This window comes from Protopterus annectens, chromosome 7.part1 (genome assembly GCF_019279795.1).
Source record: "Protopterus annectens isolate FY-2018-M chromosome 7.part1, PAN1.0, whole genome shotgun sequence".
Lineage (NCBI taxonomy): Eukaryota > Metazoa > Chordata > Ceratodontiformes > Protopteridae > Protopterus > Protopterus annectens.
The window spans coordinates 411,444,505-411,467,186 of record NC_056740.1 but is presented as its reverse complement, the minus strand read 5'-3'; positions in this window follow the sequence as shown (position 1 = coordinate 411,467,186).

The window sequence follows — 22,682 nt, the reverse complement described above, 5'->3', positions numbered from 1 at the left end:
AAATGGAGAAAATCAGAATAAGCTGAGAACTGAGATAGAAAGGAAAAAATTAAACAGGTTCACAGCTTCAAGTATATGGGAGAAGTGTTGAGGAGAAGGGAAGTCTGAACGTAGAGGTCAAATCTAGAATCTGAGGAGCTGCAGCCATCTGGCACAGGGTGTCAAGGGTAGTTTATGACAGAGGAATGCCAAAGAAGTTTAAAAGTAAGGTGTACAAAACGGTGGTGAGAAAAATACTACTGTAGTATAGTAGTAAAGGCAGAGCAGATAAGAAAGCTACAGGTGATGGAAATGAAGTGCCTGAGAAAGGTGATAGGATGCACACTGTGGGAGAGATGAAGAAATGAGGACATAAGAGCAGACACCAAAGTAGCTCCAATTGTAGAAAAAATGAAAGAGAAAAAAAATACGTGATTTGGGCACATATGCAGAAAAACAGAAATCTAGTGAAGAAGATTTGGGGCAGACATGAAGGCAAGAAGAAATGAGGTCATCCAGCAAAGAGATTGATGGATTGTGTAACAGAAGATCTGTGACAGTCAGGCATGAGTGTCGAAGAAGGTATGAGATTAGCACTGAACAGAGAGAGATGGCAACAGTTGACACGGCACCCCAACCCCATGCAGAAAATGGGGAAAAGGGGGCTGATGATGATGATGAAATAATGAAGTTATTTGTTAACGGGGTTGGTATCGTCATAATGGAATAGTCCACAGACTGATAACCTAGTATTTACCCATGAACCTATAATGTCTTTAGCATACCCACTATATCATAGTTGACCACATCATATACTCTTTCTCTCAAATTGGACCTGTTTCACTCCCTTTTCATATTGTGGTAGAAAGAATTACATTGGTTATATGGCCATTATGTCTGAATCATGGATGCCATTATTTTATAGCTGTACAGGTTAAATTTGTCATATCCTAACCAGATTAAAGGCAGTAAAAGCTGTTTATTATGCTTATAAAATAGGCATCTGTATTTTCTACCAGTTTCAATTTTACTTTGCTAGTTTTGCAATGTACATTATTGAAAACATTTCCTCCACACATTGCAACTAATTGATTGTAGCATTTATTTATTTGTTTCTTTCTTTGTTTTTTTTTAAGCATTTGCTGATCAGGAAAGTCCAACTGGGCACACTGTCCCATTTTCAGTTGAGGCCCAGGGTGAATAGTTCCAGAGTGCAGATTTATATTTTTTTAAATAAGTGGGACATTTGCATGAAATATTCAGGGTAGTCTTTCTAGGTCCTTCCTATCAAACTGTTGTGCATCATTGTACAAATCCATCTACAAGTGATGTCTTGCAATTATTTTCAGAAATCATATTATGGATTTGAGCTGAAAAATTCACTGTTAGTACAGATAGTGATGAACCAGAAATGGTATGCTGAAAATTTTTTTTCACAAAGTCATGGACATTTGATGAAAATAATATTTAAAAGAAATATGTTGTCCATTTTAAATATCTGGTTGTTATACAAGTTTACAACTTTCTAACTACGTAGAAATTTGGTATGATATCTTGGGGGGGGGTATTCATGTTAGGGTCTCTTCTATCTTAATTCTTGTGTGCCATTATACAGTTTTATTTGTAAATGTTGTTCAATAGTCATTTTTCACTAATTACATTTTGGATATGATCTGCACTGATTCAATGTCACAGTTCAGGTGGTGGTTGCCCATAAATGTTATATTTAACAATTGAGCTCATAGTGCATATGTTTTGGCAGAGTTATGGCTATTTGATGGATGGGCATACTGATAAAAAAACTGTCCCCCAACCCTTTACCCAGCCCTTCCAGCACCCAAGCTGGGACTCAAACACAGATCTGAATTGTTGTGAAAACCCCAAACCACCTGTAACACAGAGCCAGATAGCAAATTAGAATTTTGGTATGGATCTTTCAGAGCAGCCATTTTAAAGACCATTCTGTCTAAAGGTTGTGTTATAGTGTGCAGTTTCTTTTATAAACAGAATTTCACAGTCATTTTGTAAATCCTGTTTTTAAGCCAAGTTACTCAAAGTCAACGCCATAGTTCAAGTGGGAGTGTTCTATAGGTAGCATGTCAAGCATTTATTACATTTTGGCAGAATTATGAGCATTTGTTTAAACGAATGCCAAAAAAAATGTTTTCTTGTTTTACCAGATTTCTAGTGCAGCTCTTGTACTTACAGTTCTCTGATAATATTTTTGATATTTTTGCAAAAAATATTTTCAGTGCTTTGAGTTAAAATACACGAGACAATTCTGCAGAATTTTTTTTCCATTGGTGATCAGCTTCTGGAAATAGAAAAATATCTTTCAGTGAAATTTGAAAGGATTCTAAGGAGAAGGGGTCTGTGACTGACGGTGAAGCCTGGGTGGTCTGCACTAGCTTCTCCTTATTGTGGAATTATTTAACGCACAGGAAGTATCAATTTGGTTGTTTTATTTTCCTTACCCCCTTTATAAGCACTTTTCATACACTGACTTGTAATAGTTATTTTTATACCAACACACAGTTAAGCCTATAGTTGTATACAAATGGTGATTGATCATTTTCATAATTTAAGAAGCCACAATAATATAAGAGAACTGTTTTGTTCTACTTTTTATACCAATTTTCTCGCAAAATGCTCAGGTTAATAATGGAAGGACTAGTATGCACAATAGGATAATATTTACCATGTCATATAATGTACATACCAGCATGGTTAAACGTGTCATCAACAAACATTGGCATATTTTAAGAAATATTGAAGAATTAAATAAACACATAGGAGATATACCTGAGTTTAGTTATAAAAGGGTCATGAGTATGAAGCAAAAACTATTTTATAAAGAATTAGGTAAGCTTGATATGAAAAAAAAATAGCCAAAGAAGGGAATCTTCCCATGTAGGAACTGTGTTTTTTGTAAATTTATATACAAGGGCAATGTATTTGTGCATCCAATTACAAAACACAGCTATAACAGTCATGTATATTCGGACTGCCACTCTATGAATTTAACATATACTGCTTTCTGTAATTCCTGTTTGGCTTTCTATGTTGGTATGACAAATGATGTAAAATCTATATTGATAATGAAACATTTTAGATACTTAGTTCATAAACTAAGTCTTAATTGTATGATTTATTGAATAATTGTGTAATTATTATTGCAGAGTATTTAAGCCAAGAGGTGTTAACTGGTGTTTTACAACTTGAGAAAGCATTTTGTGAAAGCTGGTTTGCTTGTTGTTTTTAATAAAAGTATTTTACATGGTTCCTTGAGCTGTTTTTTTGCTGGGATTTCCCTAACATTTGTACTTTCTTGGTTTTACCTGCTGAAGGTTTTCTTTTGTGGTTTGTTGTTCTACTTATTACCCAGTTTGCTAGCTCAGGCATTTACTGCTTACTTACTTCAATTTTCTTTAATTTGCTTGCCCTTTTTTGTGTAAAAATCACTGTGTATTGCCACTAAATTGATTGGGTAAGTTGTCCTATTTTAAATATCACTTACAAAGAAAGTTCACTGTATTTTAATCCTTGGTATAGCCCATCATTCCTAACATTAAACCTACATAATTTCAGGAATGTTAACATTGGGTGAATTTGGAATTAATTGGATCTACTATTCAGGCTCATGCTCCCAGCTGGACACAATCTTTTATGGCCTAGTCTAGCCACTTGTATCATGGCCTATATGCAGTGAGCACTTCCTGGCCAACAGACATAAATAAATAAATAAATAAATGTGTTGTCTGGCTATTATCATCCAAACACAGTAATATAAATGCAGTAGGTATTGCAAGACAAAAAAGAATAAATTACTTTAACGGGGTGAATCTTTATGCACAAATCATTATAAATGTAAATTCTGTTCATATATGCTTCAATCCCAAAGACACACAAATAGTGAATTAAAAAAAGCAAATAGTACTTGCTACTGCAAAATGATTTTTAGATTTAACAGATTTATTCAGTTCTTAAGGCATCCACGGATGCTGAAAACCTGGGATCTCTATCCACATTAAAGTCTTACTTATGAAAAATGTAATTAAATTTTCCATTAAATTGAGAGTACACTTAAATCATTAGGTAGTATAGATAAATATTTTTGTTCAAGTATAGCTCCAAGTACCAATACACAGCAGATATTGTGTCAGATATTTCAAGGGGTATATGATAAGCTATGCTATTTTTATCTGCAGAATTCCCAGATTTACACTAACCCTCATTATTATCAGACTTTTACTGTTTCAATCAAGATGCAATCAAACAGTTAATAGGTAGCAAAATGGTGTCTTGGAACCACCATATAATTTCAGAAAGTATATTATATCATTGCAGTTTTTCATTGTTACAGCTAGTTGAACCCCCCACCCCCCAAAAATGTTAAATTTAACTTGATAGTATGGACCACTCATAAAGTAAGAAATGCCACTACAGAAAGGGACAGCATTTAGAAATAAAGCACAAAAAACTATAGCCAAACAAAGACAGAAAACAGAAGCAGCTTCATGGTGCTCATTCAGCAGTGCGAGTAAATTTGATTCAACACCATTACAAAATATATTCTTACTCTGAATTGAGCTCATTATAGATAGCCGGAATAATCTATTCAATCTTTGTTATACTAAAACCCTGAGCATCTGCCTATCTCACCTATCTCACCAGACAACATAATTGTACAGGTGTTCTGTAATTAGTTTTAAAAATCTACCATAGTCCAACTCATACCATCCATTTTCACTATTAAAACCTCATACAACATTAAAAGCATAGAAATTATCCAGACCATACAAAGTCTGAGTACATTTACTATTAACAAAATTCCACCAAAAGTCATAAAGTTCAGTGTCCTTAAGCAAATCTACCCCAGAACATTAACTTGCCATCAAAGCATTGCTGAAGATTATGCACTTGTATTAAAGAAACAAACTCCAGCAGTAGCATCACACCAAAGCAGGTCTTGCAGCTCTCTCTTCAGTGGTTCCACTGCTCACCTACCTACCCTTAGAAAACTGCTTGGATAAGCAGTTCATAGCAACTAACCTACATTTCTTGCAAATATTTCTTTCATAGCTGTCAAAATGGGGTTCTGACACATCATGGTGTAAATTATGCATTAAACAGTACTGCACACTTCATACACATGAACATTATATAAATACGTTATCTCAGCTCTGTTTCTCAGCTTCCTTTAATTTCTCCAAATCTTTTGGGTTTCTAATACCATGACATGAATGTACCCCATTCCTAAGTCAAAGTACGATTAAAGTTCATGAAAGTAGTATTGTTTCAATCTTTGATGTCAGTCAAAAGTGCTCTTTGCAGCACCCACAATGTGCCCAGTAATGACTCCTTCTGAAATTCATATGGAGTTACATGTATTGGTAACATATCTAAACACGACTGTAGATTCTTTTTAAGACCCTTGCTCCTACTACTATTGGAACTGTCTGGATATCTTTCTTCCACATTGCTCTCATTTCTGCCTGCAGATCCTTATATTTTATGACTCTGTGTCTCTCTGTACACAAGACACTGTAGTCATTGGGTGTAGCAATTTCAAAGATCAATGCTACTTTTGTCTTCTTTTCATGGACCACTATATCCTGTTTTCTAGCATCTATCTTTTGAATTGTTGGTAATGGATGATGTGATGTAAACTTCATCATTTTCTATGATGCTTTGTGGCTCATGTTTGCAATGTTTTTCATCCACTTTAATGCCATCACGTTTGCACAATCCCCAGTGTAACCATCTTGCCACATTATTATCCTTTCAGTATGTCACAACCAGCAACGAGGTGTGCAACTGTTCCCAATTCAGTTTTACAAAACTTACATTTGTCTGTTTCTCCCACATGTTCTATGGACTTTGTAAACCAATGAGCACCCAGCCCACTATCTTGGGCCACCCAATATTAACCTTTCATCTCTTGGTTGGAATTCACTTCTCCTTAACCATTCCTGCATTTGTTCCTGATCAACATGAGGTTCATCCAGACGTTTTCTGTACTCCCAACTATATTTATGCATTTTCCACATTTCTTTCCTTCCCAGCTGGTCCTTCACCTTATATTCTTTCTTTTGTTTTTTGACACATTCAGTTGCTGCCTGATTTTTATCTGCTTCTGGTTTGACTTCAATTCCTGCTTGACGCCGATATGCTTCTGCTAAATTAAGCATAGAGGTCATCTTAGATTTATTCTCCTCATGTTTCAAAACTTTCACTACATTTCGGTCTTGTCAGCAGATATGTGTGGAGTCCCACGATTGCAGATCTATACATGTAATCAATTTCAAGGAGGCTCATCCCTCCTTCAAAACGAGGAATATATAATATAGTATTCACTGATTTTTATAAATTGTTTGGTGAGCATGAAGCATCCTTCTTGTTTTCTTGTCCAATCTATCCAACGTGTTTTGGGGGCAGTTAATCACTCCAAAACTGTAAGTTAGGATATGAAGAGCAAATTAGTTTATAGCTTGGATTATGTTCCTAGATGTCAATGCTGTTTTTCGGATTAATTTAAGTCTTCTAAAGTATTCCTTACTAAGTTGTATTCACATTTCTACATGTTTTATTGTTGATCTTTCATCAATTCCCAAATATTAATACACTCCCTCTTGCTCAAGTTCTTTTATATCACATTCCTGTCCCAAACTGATGTTTTCTTGGTGCTGCAGTTTTCGTGCTTTAAAGGTTGTTTTTGCACATTTATCAAGACCAAATGACATTCTTCCATCATCTGAAAAAGTTTTGACCACTTGCAGTTGTGCTTTCAGTTCCTCCTCTAATGAGCTGTACAGTTTTAAATGATTGATAAAGAGAAGATAAGAAGTCTTTACACTTTTTTTTCGGTCTTGTGAGGTCAGCAGATATGTGTGGAGTACCACGATTGCAGATCTACACATGTAATCAATTTCAAGGAGGCCAATTTATAGCCATAACCTAATCTGTTAATCAAACATCTTAATGGGTTAAGGGCAAGACAAAAGAGCAGTGGTGACATAAAGTCACCCTGGAATATCCTCTTTTGGATTTTTATCCCTGGAATAATAATTTGTCCTTTATCATGGCTTAACTGCAAAGTGGTTTGCTACTATTTCATGGTCGCTGTGATGTAGTTTATCACTGTTGGGCGTATCTTATACATTTTTAAGCACTCTTTTATCTATGAATGTGGGATACTGTCAAATGATTTTTGCAGTCTGTCCATGTCGTACTTAGGTTCTTCCCCTTTTTACAGTTCTCCACTATGACTTTATTTAACAACAAATGATCCTTTGTTCCAAATGATTTTCTTGTATTACCCCTTTGGTCTATTGCCATAATTGAGTTTTCTTCTAAATGACTATAAGCTCTGTTGGCATCAATTCTAGTGTATAGTTTATATGTCGTTGGAAGGGAAGTTATTGTTTTTATGGTAGCTTGCAGGTTCACTCTTATGTAGGAGCATTGTTTTTCCTGTTGTTAACAAGGCTGGAGTCTGTTCAGGATGCGCACATAAATAGTTCTTAGTCATGGCTAAATCTTTGAGGAAAGATGTTAATACTTTTAGCCAGAAGTTAGGTACTGCATCTGGACCTGAGGTTTTCCAGTTAGAGGCTTTTCTTAACTTTGTTTCATTCTCTCTGGCCATTACTTCGACCCATTTCACATCCTGTACATTTGAACTGCTTTTCTTTATCCATTTAGTATCACTGTTATGTTCCACAGGATCTTCACAAATATTTCTCCAAAATATATCTATTTCTTCTTTTTTGGTGGTCTTTCAATTCCTTTTATCTTGTTTCCCAACTGTCTATAAAACTTTTTAGGCCATCAATAAACTGCTCATTTTGTACTTTTCCTTTATGTTTATTTGTGCATCTTCTATGTTTTTCTGCCTGTGCTGATATTTTATTTGCCATAGTGCATAATAAATCCTGAGCCGTTATAATACTGCGCATTATTTTATCACGTCTATCTTTCTGAGTATTTTTGCTGCTCTATTCCCTCTTCTATACTCTTCTAACAGTGATACTTTTTCTCTTAATTGCTTTATAGTTTTCTCTATTTAATACTTCCATGATGGTATTCGATTTCTCCCCGTCCTCTCCCCACCACCCTGTGTTCTTGTGGTAGGACTTTATCTGTTATTAATTTGTCTGCACAGTAATGTATCCTATTTACTTCTGTTATATCACATGAATCTCTATGGACAGTCCTTATTACTGTGTTCATTTGTTTTATCAAACTTTTAACTTTTGGGGTTTTATTCACCTTCTGCAGTCTATCTGCTTTATTGATCTTAATATAAATTTCCATCTCTATTAAATCATGCAACTCTTCTCTTAGCTCATTTTTTACTAAACTGTGAGCACATTCTTTGTTCTCCATTTTCTGTGGGCATTCTATAGAAAGCTCTAGAGCATCTTCCTGTGTCACACACTCTTCATTTTCACCCTGTGTCATATGTTGCTGTTTCATATGGGAACTCACTAGCCTATCACTCCCCGACACTGACTGTGTCAGAGTTGCCACTGTTTCCTGATCTTTCCCTTGCTGTATAGCTCCAACTGAACCTTTGTACTGGTTTCATTTGGGAGGTTCCACAGTATCTTCTTATGTCAACTGATTAAATGCTTCCTGCTCCACTAGTTTCTCCATAATTTGGGTGCCCATTGCTCTACCCTGTTGTGTTGTTATCTGAGTTAAATTTTTTACATTAAATATTTCACTTTGCAGGTAATCCATAACCTCGGTTTCTATTTCTTTAGCTTCTCCATTACTAATCCTGTTTTCTACTTTTCCTCTTTGTTTTCTTATTTTGTGCATTGTAAATTTTTCCATATCCAGATGTTTTTGCCTGTATTTTTCTTCAAATATCTTTGGTGCTGCTCTTGCATTTTCCTTTGCATAAACATCGTGCCATATTAAATCTTTTTTTCTTTCCCGTGTCCATATTTTGTTTTCAGATGTCTCCTGCTCCTCTTCTTTCTCCATACTTTGGGGACTAGTTGTTCCATCATGCTGTAATGTGACGTGTGTTACACTTTCTATACTGAATCGTTCACTTCACAACTATTCAATAACTTCAGCTTCTATTTTTTTAACTTCTACTTGACTAATCTGTTCTACATTCCCTCTTTGTAATCTTATTTTTATTGTGAAATTTTCCATATCGGGATGCCTTTGCCTGTATTTCTCTTTGGATATCTTTGGGGCTGCCTTTTTGTGTTGATTAATTTGGCTTTCTCCTTTGCAAAAAATATTGCACCATATCAGATCTCTCTTTCTTTCCCATGTCCATATTTCTTTTCACACTCTTCAAACATCTCTAAATTTTGTTCTATAACATTTTGCACTTCCTCAGTCACTTCTTTTTCCCAACAGCACAAGGTTTCTAGGTCTATATAATATTTTTCTTGGATCTGTTGTATTAATGAACACAAATGTTTATTTGAAGCTTCTAGCTCAGTATAGGTGGCTTCATTAACAATGAGATCTGCACACAAATGTGTATCACCTTTGAGGTTGCAGACAATACCTAAAGAATGTTTATAGCTGCCCTTGGACTGGGAGGCCAACTTTACCTCATATTTGGCTTTGGTAGTCTTAAATGTCCTCTGACTTATTTGTTTAGTTTGATGAAAGTGCTTTTATCCTGCTGGGTTCTGCACCTCCTAATTTTTGCCATGATTTTCATCTTTCTGTTATACAGCCTATTGATTATGTGATTCCAACAGGGTGGCTTGTTTTCTGAGTTAGTTCTGTACTTCTTCCGTTGGGTACAGCTGCCTCTACACAACTATTAACATGCTTGTGTAGGGTTTCTCTGAACAGTTCTGCATAGGCAGCAGTGTTCTTAGGGTTTATTGGGGGCTTGAAATTTTTCAGATTATCACTTAATAGTAGAAAGTTAGCCTTTGAGTAAATTCTAAATATTCCAGGGTTACGTGGAGTTCCAAGTTTTATTTTTACTTCAAAGGAGACCATTTTATAGTCTGACCTTACTAGAGAAGGCATTACACTAGGGGTTATGCAGCACTCTCCTATACTAGTGAGGACCAGATCCAGTAATCCTGCACCCCTGGTTGGTGTAATGACAATCTGGTCCAGGGAGCTTGTGTTTACAAAATCCAGGAATCTCTGTGCCTGAACATTTGGTGTTATATATGATTCCCAATTAATAATGGGGTAATTAAAGTCCTCAATGAATGTGGTATTGGGTTGGATGTTGAGTGTTTCCAGTAAGTTCAAATACATGTTGTACTTTTCCTGGGTCATCAAGGGGGACCTATAATTTGCAGGGAAGTGGTATGGGATTTTGCTTATGGTGATTTGAACATGGAGAAGCTCAAGTGCATTGTCCTGTTTAACCAACCCTAAGGTATATTTATTTTTGATGTAAATTGAGACACCTCTACCTTTAGTCCCTGCCTGTGAAGTAACTGGCCAAAATGAGTGGAAGGCATTATAATCCTGCACTGTTGATGTGCTCTCTGTGGCTTTAAACCATGTCTCAGTGACCGCACAGACATCAGCATTCTCTAGGGTAAAGAGAGCTTCTAGGGAGTGGAGTTTTTTGTTTAGACTCCTAACACTGAGCATTGGTGGCTTGCCTTATGGGCTTAGAAGTGGACATTCTATGAGATGTGGCTGGATGTGTTGATATGGATGTTGTTTTGAAAGAGTGCATTCAGGGGTGCTGAGATCATTTGTTATGTGTACTTCTAACAGGTCTTTGGAGTTTAGGAAGGTTACATTTAAGTGCCTCAACATATATGGGTCTACTTGTCTGTTTTGACCTGTGCATGATGGATGCAGTGTGTGTACTACTGACAACCTTATTGACAAGAGTGCATTTATGTGAGACCTTTGCCTCCAGTGAGATTATGTAAATACATCTCTCACATAAATGCATTTCTCATAATCAGCAAAAGGTGCTCTTATACCCTGCTACACCAGATCTTCTTACAAACCTTTAGTCAAAACTACCTACTTCTGATAGAGATGCCTTCATGAAGATGAGATGATGTCATTGCCAGTTTATTGTTGTATCTGCACGATAGTAACCACTCCAAAACAGAGTTGTAATACATGTGGCCTTCACTTGTACAGATGTGACATGGTATTCCTATAAGGACATGTGTGCACATAAGCACATGTACTTCAGTGCAACTACAGAAAAACTGCTGTGCTGAATGTTGTCAAGAATCAGTGGATCATATAGGATGCAGGATAGAAATGTATTTTAGGTACAACTCTGGCTGACAGCAAGCTACCACAGTATAAAGTCAGTGAGCAGTAACTGCATTGCAACACAATTATATTCTAGTCTCCATAAAAAGTATAATAAAATATTGGAACAGCATCAAACTGCAAACATAGCAATGCAAAACCAAACTACATGACATGTTCACCAACATGTGGGCCACACAAAAACATTTATTGAAAATATTCAAAGAATGAAAATCATGCTTCTAGTAGGGCTGATGTAATAAGCTCCAAAGGTGTAACTTATGTAAACAGTAGTACACATCTCCAGACAGATATGGTTTCTTTGTAAGACTGCTAAGTAGTATGCTAAATCACATACAGGTAACAGCTTTTGAGTTTTAGATCTGAGTTGCATCAGGTTCTGCTTGCATACGTTGTGCTATTGAGTGAGCTACTTAAGTTCTTTATCCATCCATCCATCAACTCCTTTTTCCCATTTTGCACATGGGATTGGGGTGCCACTTCAACAGTGACAATCATCTCGAGCCAAGGTTTACAGCACCGGGTGGATAGCCCTGCTGCGGTAATTCATTTGTACCACTCTCTCGCGTACACACTCGCACCTTCAGCCAATTTAGAGTGTCCAATCCACCTACTGCATGTCTTTGGAATGTGGGAGGAAACTGGAGAGGAATGTCTCCCTTGCAGACAGACAGACAGAGAGATTTAATAACTGCCAAAATCGACAATGTGATCACACTGACATTTTAAGCATATGTAGCATAAGCACATGGATTAACAGTGAGAAACTATCATCTCTGGAAGCAAGTTAGTGTGTGCAGAAACAGATTACAGAAGAAATATTTCATCAAGTGGTAAAGATCAACAAATCTGCATGGTCTACCTAATGTTATGTCAGGTGCAGAAACAGCTTGAGATGAGTGTCACTGTAAGAGCAGAATTCACAGAAACATGGAATTAAGGCATTAACTGAAATTAATGCAAATTAACACTCCAAACCAGTAAGTATCTATGGCCTTATTTAATGTCAAGAGAAGAATATATTTCATATTTTAGTATTTTCTTACCTTATAAATAACTGCGGCATTTGATGAAGGTAGTTTTGGTCTGCGATAGGTAAAATGTTGAACATTACAACCTGAATGTACTCATACATTTTAATGAAAGCAGAAACGAGTCAGTAAAAATAAAAAAAAGGATTTAAGGGCCTGAAAATTCACACCACAATGTTTTGTTCAAGCTTGTAATAACTCAGCCAGTCTCACGTTGCATACATTTCCCCTAACACCTGGATTTCCACCAGACCCAGCTTGACGGATTAAAGCTTGTGCAGACAGTTCAAGAACACTTGGCTTAACAGTCTGTCATGAATCATTTTATGACTACCACAAAGGATACAACCTACTTGTGTCTGAAACTAAAAGCAATCATTACTTAAATTAGCTGACACAAAAAGATGACAGCCACTGTAACAGTTATCAAGACTATTTATGCTAAACAATATCCACTCTTACGCTTTTGAATCTGCAGGATTTCTTTGGCAAGATATACCAGGCAGTACCTCTTGTCTACCCCCTGAGGTCTGGGTTATCAAAAAACAGACAACAATACTAGATAAAGATTTTATTTATGTATGTTACTACTCCCTGGAAGCCAACCAGCACATTAAAACAGAGTTATATAAAACAGAATCTCTTAAAAACAAAATAAAAATGTCTGATAGAAAAGGACGTGACAAATGAAAGTAGTGAAGTATGTATCAGTAATATTGAAGCAGTACTTGGACATGACTAACATTGCCAGACTAGATCACTGATAAGCTAGTTGCTACTTGCTCTGTAATATGGCACTGGAATTCTGTTGTAAGGAAACTTGAAAAAATTCTTAATGAAATGCATTGCTCTGAATAATTACTATATCAGGGCATTCATATTTCTTATTTATTTGGTTATTTGTATTTGTTTACTAGGAAGAGCACTGATCTCCATGGAACTTTTTCAGACTTGGCCCAGGAATAGTGTCTGGTTAAGTGACTTTCTCAGAGTCACACCATTGGGCAATGGAAGCTGGGGGGAATCAAACTTTGCATGACTGGACCACAGGAAACAACTCATTAATAGCGCCTTAATCCTATAAACCATATCTTAAAAATTACACAAGTATTTAAAGAAAAATACAAGTCATATTCTGAGATGGAAGTATATAATTTAAAACTGCAGTTTCTGAAAGTGCAATTTTACTACCAGCTTAAGAATTTAATTTCAGGAGAAAGAATTACAGAAACTCAGTTGCTATCCATTCCTGTTCCTTTCAATCAGGAGTAACCATTTTACTGCCTGATTACCATTCGACCATTGAGATGTGAGAGTAACATTCAGGGTGGTATTCATAGGCTGGGACTTCACGGCTACATAGTGGTTATCTGCGGAGAGCACTGCTATCTGTATATGCAAATAAGCTAAGCTCACCGCTACCTGTATATGCAAGTAAGCTAAGCTCAGGTTATTCACTCTGAATTTGGAAAACTGAAAACATTTTGAAAAACTAAACTTAAGCATTAAGTACTTATGAAGTGCTATGTGAAAGCTGTAGGCTTCATATTACTTTCTTTGTATTTGAGTATTGCAGATGGATGTGACTATACACAATCATGCTTGAAAGACTTAAGGCAAGTTTCAGACTGTATAGCTTTTATTATTATTTAACAAAATAAAGGAGTTTAAAATATTTTATATAGGAGTATCCCTATGTGGACATCCTGTTAATTTGTTTAAAGAATGGAAAAGGGGAGACAGGAAAGCTTGAAAAAGGGAAGACACAAGAAAGAGTGAGACACAGCAGAAACATATCAAAAGGGTTGTACTGGAGGAGGTAGGAGAGGAGAAGTACTATGCTTTTGTTGAGGGATAGACCCCTCCCTATTTTTTTAAGTTTGTTTTTTATAAGTGGGTGTAGGAGAAAGGATAAGGGAAGATGGGGTGACAAGGAGTGGTGCCAACAAGAGCCCCAGTCCAGAACACCTCAAACTTTTCCAATCCCAGATGGCTTTGCAGTGAGAGAACCCAATGCGGACAAGGTAGGGGCCTGTGATGGCACAAAGGTCAGCACCATCTGGGACAGCATGTCTTGAACCCACTGAACAGAGGCTTTGACTATCTGAATTTATCTGTCCACAGCCTGCTCTAGCACATCCTTAAAGTCCCAAAGCCCCCATTCAGTGAAGCTTGCCAGAGTGCTATATGCCAGGGTATCTGCAGGACCAATGCCAGCACTTTGACCTTGCAAGGATTTCCGTAGACATGCTAAGGGTGAAAGTTCATTAACCTGGAAGGTGCACAGCTGGACTGCTCTTGAGGAATTTGGATCTGTAAAAAAAATAACAGAAATGTCAGAAAAAGAAAATAAAAAAGGAGAAAGGAATGCATAATTAAAATAAGAAAAACAGAGCAAAAAGGGGTGGGAGAGACAAAAGAGAAAATACAAACAATAAATTCACACTATGTTACATGGCCCCCAGGATTCAATAAAGCCTACATGGTCATTTTTCACTATGTGCTTGTTGTGGCATCATGTGCACATGGCCACGGAAAGTTCTAGATTCAGGAAGCAACATGTAAAACCGTGCACCCCTGTGGAAACCAGGTAAACATGGAGGTAAGTTAACTACAGCATAAGCAGTTGAACTGCATGCTACTCAATCATTTCAACACAGTGGAGCTATTCAATAAGCTATAAAGAATCCATGTAGACTCTGTGCTAGTTTGTCATGCATATTCCAAAACATTTGGAATGCAGCCATGACAAGGAGTCTACACAGACAGAACCATGTCAACTGCTGCATTTACAATGTAAGTCTTGAACCTGCAACACATTGTGTAATAATAGGAATGAGTGGCATATTCTTGTATCACACTAAAAGAGCAACATATCCTTATTTGTGCCATAACAACAACTCACCTTTGCTTCCCCCACAAAAGAACAGTCTGTCCTTGTTTGTGTCATAACAGTGACTTACCTATGCCCCTCCCCAAAAGAACATGAAAATGACACAATTTGCTAACAAACCCTCTTTGAAATGCTTAAATGTCTATCAAATGAACTGTCCCTGAAACATCTGTACATATTTATCACACAGCATTCCATTTTTATGCATTGGCAGTCATGTATACCTCTGAAATGGCTTGGTAAACATGCCCATGCCATCAGTACACTTCTAACTAATGCATACAGACAAAAGCGTAAAAGCTTATCCTTCAGATATTTCTGAAATACATTCCAGCATATGCACTATGTAGCTGACCAAAGGAAGTATAACTTCAGAAGTGCAGTACATCTCTGTACAGAGATATCCTGAAGAAATAGCATTATGTCCAGTCTTTCCAACATAAACAAGTGTCCCCACCATCAGTTTGCCTAGATACATGGTTGCCTTTATGGTGTCGGGTCAGGGCTGTCAGTATGGTGAGGATACAAATGAGGTATGAACTCATTAGAATTGCTGAATCTCAAAGAGTTGGCTCCATGTAGAAGATGTAAACACAGTGCTGGCATTCCCTCAGTGTTTGTTTTTAATGGATTGCAAATGTGAATTATTAGTGGTTGGGACAAGGAGCACACAAAAGAACTGCAGGGTGCCTTACATGGAGTGAGTGTGCCAGGTTAGCTCTACAAAGTGTTAGATGTAAGGTTGGAAATGTAAGTCAGCAGCACACAAGTCACAGGTTGTGCTCCTTAGCATCCAACCTGCCCTTCATTTGTTGGCAACTACATATGATATTATTTCCACTTAATATCCTCACCATACTGCTCAACCATACCGAATTACTCAGTTTTTACTGAGTTTTTGGGGTCCAAATGAAGGGGTACCACGATTCTGAAGTGGCACCCCTTCCTTTCTGATTTTTATCTTTATTTTCTTAAATTTTTTTTGAATATCACTTTGTCAGAGCTGATGTCATCATGTGCACGATGACACCAGCTCCGTCAGGGCTATCAGCTAGTCAGCTCCATCAGGGCTATCAGCCAGTCAGAATTGAGCTCATGTCTTCATTTCCAGCTGCAAATGCGAGCAGGAAACCGCACTCAATTTATTTTGTTTCAAGCATTCATTGGGGAATCAAGTGAAGTAACAGGTTTGGAGTGTGTGTGTGTGTATGTGTGTGTGTGTGTGTGTGTGTGTGTGTGTGTGTGTGCGTGTGTGTGTGTGTGTGTGTGTGTGTGTGTGTGTGTGTGTGTGTGTGTGTGCAAATGCTCCCATGTAATACACCTGGTGGCTAGCGGTATTCAGACTCAAACCCTGTACCTTTGGTACAGGGTAAAAAGAGCCTGAAGTCCCTAGCCACCACCATTTTTGAGCTTTGTCTATATATTGTGTGCTAAGAGTTGAGAGATAAGCCTATGGTGAGAAGTGAACAGAATTCATATTTCCCCATTATTGGCTTTGTTCTTTGTCCAGGATTTTTTGTGCTAAGAGTTGAGAGCTAGGGTGAGTGAGAAATGAGAACTGATTTTGTATTCCCCCACTATTGACTCTGTCCAGGTTTTTCTGCTAAGATGTTGAGAACTATTGTGAGAAGTAAGACCTGAATTCAATACGATAGCCATTAAGTTTCAGTCTTCTTATTTTTTTAAGGGACTGCTGATCTGGCATAGTGGTACGTTGCCCTGACTGTAGTGCATAGGGTCCTGGGTTCAAGACTTGCCAGTCAAATGCATGGTGGTAACACAACATTTTATTCTAGCAACTTTCCAAAATTATACAAGCAATGTTTAAAATGTGACCCTGGTAAATCCCGAGCCACCACCACTTGTGAGTTTTGTCCAGGTTTTTGTTCTAAGAGTTGAGAGCTATAGTGAGAAGTGAGAACTGAATTCACTAAATGATAGTCATTAAGTTTCGGTCTTCTTTTTTCAGGAAACTGCTGATGTGGCATAGTGTTATGTTGCTCTGATTGTAGTGCATAGGGTCCTTGGTTCAAGACTTGCCAGTGACATGCATCATGGTAACACATTTTATTCTAGCACCTTTCCAAAATTATACAAGCAATGTTTAAAATGAGTCCCTGTTTTTTTACCTTTTGCTCCCCCCGCCCCAAAAAAATGAAGTTGAAAATAAGTGCGAGAAGCTGTGCAAGATGCCTATGGCTTACATTACTGTCATTCTATTTATAGTGTGGGTGTGGAAGTAGACTTTTATGACAGAAATGCTCTAAATTGGACAGTTTTGTCATTATTGGTTCATGCATTTTGTTTCATTGCCTACAGTAGTGCCTACTGAAAAAATGATCAAACAATAAATTTAAAATGCGCTCTAACAAGTGTGCTGTATTATACAAGGAATATAACTTAATAAAGTCAGGAAGGTGTATCAAAGAAAAGAACACATGTATGTTCCTTGTTTTGTCTGCAAGGGGCCAATGATTTGAAAACAGCCCAAAGGTAATCTTTATCCACCACTGGCCAGATGTATTTTCTTTGGATGTGGTGTGTGGGTTTCAATGCTATTTCAATGAATGTGAGTTTCAAGGGCAGAGAAGTTTTAATGCCAAGTCTATTTTCATTGTGAGACAGTATTGCTTTGTTTAGGAGATCTCTGTTAGTGTTTTTGCATTGTTGTGCTGCAAAATGTAAAAATAAAATCCAAATAATCATTGTAGAAGTAAAGCAGTATGCACACATTAGTGTTTATGGTAAATGTGGAGAAATCACCAAGTAATGGGACATTGGAATGGCTCCAATGGAGACTCTGGTGCCATATTTTGGTTGTCTGTTCTTCAGTTTGCATTTGAAAGTTGGTATCCCACAATTCCACTGGAGTGGGTGGGGTTACGTAATTATGTATGCAAGTTAGGTGTTAATCAGCATACAGATCTGTACCTATTTTTCATGGGACTTGTCTAGATTTTTTATGTTTCCAGGTTGAGAGGTATGATCCTCACACATCTTAAGGCCAATGATATAGATTGGCTTACAAACTGCATGTCTCAGAGTACTGTTCAGATAAATGAAGAATGGCCAACAAACACACAAATGTTAGAAAGAGCTGTATATTTGCAAGCAATAATCATGACAGGTTGTGTGATCACTAGGCGCACTACATCCAAAACTAATACATGTATAAATAACACTTGTATGGTTTTATATCACTGTAGCTGCTGTTGCAGTTGGTCATGTGCATATTGAGTAAAATTCTTTGCAGCAAAGCTGTTTGTGTGGTAAAGAGGGATAAGTCACCCACCCTGTGTTCTGAATGTATATTGGCTTGAGAGTTCAAATCCAGACCTAAATAGAAATACCTCATGTGTAATAACATTTTCTGTTGTGTATGTCATAAATTGCTTTTTCTTGTTTGGCTATCTCTCCCTTTTCTTTCTTTCTTTTTTAATTGCCCAGTGTTTGTATGATGCACTGCATAGTACAAATGGAGGAAACATATAAAAATAAATGTCAAGTTTGTCTGCACTTATCTGGTTTGCATGAAGTGCAGCAGTGTGCAAACTGGAAAACTGGCACAGTCAAGAAGCCGATAGGACCTAGACAGCTGAAAATAGAAACCGGATGCATTCAATTAATACTATTGGGCATTGCGCAAACCCAACAAGCATCATTGAGCTGCGGTTAACAGCAAGACCTTAAGAATGATTAGTAAACTAGGCAATGTCATGTAACTAGTCCTGTGGCAATAGGTGGTAAGTGTAGAGCTGGAGTATAGATGTCATGGGTTCTAGTACAGGCTATGCAGCCTTTGTTTTACTGTTGTGACATTGCAGTAGATAGCAATGAACTGCACCCTAGACAAGTGTTTTCTCAACTTTCTTGTGGCAATAGGTGTAAGTGAAGGAGTGCTATAAAGTGTTGTCTGACACCCCCCCAGTTGGACTTGAGCTGTGCTGCTTGCGTAAAGTACTGAGTTCTGTAGTCTGTGTAATTAGGTATGGGTTCTATTCTCACTGCAGTCAACTCTGTGTGTGAGCTGTTGCTTGACATTACAGAGAGCATTTTACACCAGCATGTGGGGAACTGTTATCTTCTCATCAACATACACTACTGGTGTCATCAGCTACAAAGTGTTGCCTGACACACTTCAAGTTGAACTTGATCTATTGCGCTTGCGTAAAGTATTGGGTTGTGTAATTAGATAGGTCAGGGTTCTATTCTCACTAGAGTCAATAGTGTGTGTGTGTGTGTGTGTGTGTGTGTGTGTGTGTGTGTGTGTGTGTGTGTGTGTGTGTGTGTGTACACTTGTTTGACATTGCAGAGATCATTTTATACCAGCATGTCGGACGCTGTTGTATTCTCCTCAAGTGACACTGCTGATGTAATCAGCTATATCACATTTTTGCATATGCAGTGCTCCCTCCTGGGCAGGGTCAGAGACTTGCCTGGAGGCCAGGCAGAGCTCATATTATACAATAAAGATTACAGTGATATGGCTTTTAATCTATCCACATACATGATGGCATGGTTTGTAGGCCATGTGTTATCTTGCTGAGAAAGTCCTCTGGTCTCTCCTGCTGCTACATGTGTTGGTGATGTACATGGAAAAAAAAGCATTAAACTCTTAGTGTTGTAATGAGGTTTGACTACAGTGCTGTCATACAGTTCTAAGATCTCAGGATTATGGCTTGACTTATGATGTGCACAACATAGGCTTTCAATAGCAGTATGGACACTTGGTGGTCAATGTTCAGATTGCTATCTACATGTGTTCCCAGTGTTTGCATCACTGGGTTTCTGCATAGCAGGACTGTTGTTAATGGTGTGATTAGCATGGAACTCACTTTTCAGATGGACAGCATTACATTTGTACGTATGCCTTTGCCACCATTCATTTGTGTGTGTTAGCTCTGCCTGTACTATGTTATCCACATCGATGGACTCAATGATTGCAGACAATATGCAAGAATCAGCAAAGTTGGTAAGCCAAACACCATATACTTTAGCCTGAACTGCTGAGAAATACAGTTCAAACTTTGAAGGGCCAAGCACAGATCCCTTGGGCTTGCAAGTGGTGACAGCTCTACTGGTACAGGGTGATTCACCAACTTTCAATGTCAAACAAATAGACAGACATACCTGAATTGATTTACACTGATGATGACATTTCATGCTGAAACCGGTCTGTTATTTTTCATGCTTGAATGTTAACAAAGATGATTTGTTTTTCTGAACTAACTTACTTATAAATAAATATGTACTGTGGACTATTGTGTGCCAGTCTTTTTGTTTGACTTTGTAATTTGAAGTTTGAACATGCACCATACTGTACTTGCAATGGAGTTGATTTTGATTTTGATTCACCAACTTTCACATGATGTTTTCTGTCAGTGAGCCAGTTGGTTACTCATCAACTAACATAAGGTTTAAGCCTCAGCTTGTGGGTTTTCTCAATGATACCTGTGTGTGCTATTGTGTCAAAACCCTAGGCCAGATCACAATAGGCAGTATGCACTGTCTTGCCTTCATCCAGGCCTATCCCATGGAATCAATGGGCTGTGACAACATCACAGATCACCTATGGCATGACTCAGCACATACACTTTCCTGATATGGTTGAATATCAGTTCAACACTCCCTCCATATGGCTATGTTCCCATGCATCCACCTGAGATGGGGGGACAGCACCTGATACATGCATGCCTGTATAGAGATATCCTTACTCTCCTTGACCATGAGGTGGAACAACATGTCATCATAGACCTCTTCTACATGTACACTAGTAATATTCCAGGTGTGTGCAACAGACCTGTGTGAGTTGTTAATGCTACATCAGGTCAATTACATCTGATAAATGTCCTCAAAGAGGTCATCAAGAGCATGCATGATGACAACAGTATCATCTTGTGGAACCTGAACAGGTGAAGGCATCTGACAAAAAGTCACATTGTGGTATTCAGTCAAGACTGTCACATGTGTCCATAAACAGCTATATCACCAAATGGGTAGACCATTGTTTGACATACGTGACATCTCACTATGTTAAAATGTGTGACATGAGATATATCTCAGGTCCAGTGATCAGGCCGTACATCAGGGGTAACTGCTAAACCCCTTCCTGCCCACTATTTAAGTGATGGACATCACAGATGACATACACATGTGGTGTCCAAACAGCTGCCTGAAGAACTACAGCTTGTGGGTAATCATTGACTCCGGCTGTGATATTAGTATAATACACACAGTATCAACACATACCAAAAACTGCTGCCACAGCCATGACAACACCTGCATTGACGAGACACATGAAAGATTTGTTGAATCAGAAAACAGACACACCAGCCAAGTATAATGTGGACATCACACCCTATAATCAGACCAATAAGTATGTGACCTGTGTCCTAAGGTAGATGGTAAGTGGTACATCCACCAGCATGTCATCACAGTGCAGACTACTCCCTTGAATGCAACACAAGTACTGGGTATGTGAAGGACATGCACATCAGAGGCCATAATACTTCATATCTCCAAGCCTTCATCACACCAGTAACTGTGTACAATGCACCCTTCTTCATGTACCTCCCTACACATATTTTCCAGTGATGTGTAACTGAACTGCAACAGCATACACCCCAATCCAGGTCCCTCTGCAACCAGTCCTCCCACACCAACAATCAAAAGCAATTATCGCAAATCATTATTTATGATAACCGTAAATCTCCAAAGTATTTGTAATAAAATTTGAGAGTTTCATGCTTGGATCACTGACCAACAACCAGGCATTAATGCCACTACCGAGACCTGGCAAAAATCTTATATTAAAGACATGGAATTTCTCCACCCAGGCTTTCAAACAATAAGATCTGACAGACTCCACAAAAAAGGAGATGGTGTAGCGCTTCTCCATCGTAACACCTAAAATATAGTTCCAAATACTAATCCTATTTCATAGTTCTCTAATGCCAAAATTTTAATATCTTTCCTAAAAATGAATAACTGCAAAAAATTGTGTATTGTAGTTCTTTGCATACCTCGTGGCAACAACATACCCATATTCGAAGATATTCTAGTCTGGATTTCTACTAATATTAAAAATGAAACTATCATCATAAATATCATCTGGCTAGAGCTCAGCTCCAATTGCCCTTCTTCAAATATTAATATTTTCAACTTCAACCAACTCATTAATTCCCCCACCAAACCTAACAGAGACAATGACAATGGATACATTTTAGACTGGATTCTGGTTACTGAAGCTAACAAAATATCCTCAGTTGCTACTCTTCCAAGCACTCCAGTCATCACCTCCCAGCCTTTATAACCCCCCCCCCTGCTAAAATCAACTTCAGTATAAACAAATAAGGAACTTGACTAAATTTAATCCACTAGCCTTCATCAATATTCTAAAAAAGGCAAATTGGCATATATTAACCTCCCCCGATGAGGCAGTTGATTACTTCAACACTACAGTAATGATACACTAAACAGCCTCACATTTCTTTGTGTACAGAGGAGCAAAACAAACCATGCTCCAT